Source organism: Trichechus manatus, unplaced genomic scaffold (genome assembly GCF_000243295.1).
Source record: "Trichechus manatus latirostris isolate Lorelei unplaced genomic scaffold, TriManLat1.0 scaffold00205, whole genome shotgun sequence".
Lineage (NCBI taxonomy): Eukaryota > Metazoa > Chordata > Mammalia > Sirenia > Trichechidae > Trichechus > Trichechus manatus.
In genome coordinates, this window is record NW_004444141.1 from 4,404,273 (window position 1) to 4,405,515 (window position 1,243).

Sequence of the window (1,243 nt, forward strand, 5' to 3'; positions counted from 1 at the left end):
CCATAATTAAAAGGCATCACTTCTTCTTCCTTATTCATTGTCCAGCTTTCACATGTATATGAGGTGACTGAAAACACAATGGCTTGGGTCAGGTGCACCTTAGTTCTTTAAGTGACATCTTTGTTTTTTTAACACTTTAAAGAGGTCTTTTGCAGCAGATTTGCCCAATGCAATGCGTCCTTTGATTTCTGGACTGCTGCTTCCATGGGTGTCGATTGTAGATCCAAGTAAAATGAAATCCTTGACAACTTCAATCTTTTCTCTGTTGATCATGATGTTGCTTATTGGTCCAGTTGTGAGGATTTTTGTTTTCTTTATGGTGAGGTGTAATTCGTCCTGAAGGCTGTCATCTTTGATCTTCATCAGTAAGTGCTAAAAGTCCTCTTTGCTTTCAGCAAGCAACGTTGTGTCATATTCATATCACAGGTTACTAATGAGTCTTCCTCCAATTTTAATGTGGAGTTCTTCATATATTCCAGCTTCTCGGGTCATTGCTCAGCATACAGTTTGAATAAGTATAGTGAAAGGATACAACCCTGATGCACAACTTTCTTGACTTTAAACCATGCAATATCCCCTTGTTCTGTTTGAACAATCGTCTCTTGGACTATGTACAGTTTCCACAAGGGCACAATTAAGGGTTATGGAATTCCCATTCTTTGTAATGTTATCCATAATTTGTTATGATCCACATACCATTGGTTTTCAGACTTTTTTCTTTAAAATGTATCCATTTTTTCTCTGAATATCCTTCAGATGCATGCCACAATTTTTGATTTTTCACATTTTTGTTATCATCCAGTTAAAAATATTTTTTTAATTTCCAGTGAGATCACTTTTGTCTTGTGCATTATTTACCAATCTCTTTGCATAGTCAGTAAAACACAGGTAAACGTCTTTCTGGTATTCTCTGCTTTCAGCCAAAATCCATCTGACATCAGCAGTGATATCCTTTGTTCCATGTCCTCTTCTGAATCTGGCTTGACCCTCCAGCAGTTCTCTGTCAATGTACTGCTGCAATGATCTTTAGCAAAATTTTACTTGTGTGTGATATTAATGATAATTAATTGTTCGATAATTTCTTCATTCGGTTGAATCACCTTTCTTTGGAATGGGTACAAATATGGATTTCTTCCGATCGGTTGGCCAGGTAGCCGTCTTCTAAATTTCTTGGCATAGACCAGTGAGCACCTCCAGCGCTGCGTCTGTTTGTTGAAACATCTCGATTGGTATTCTGTCAATT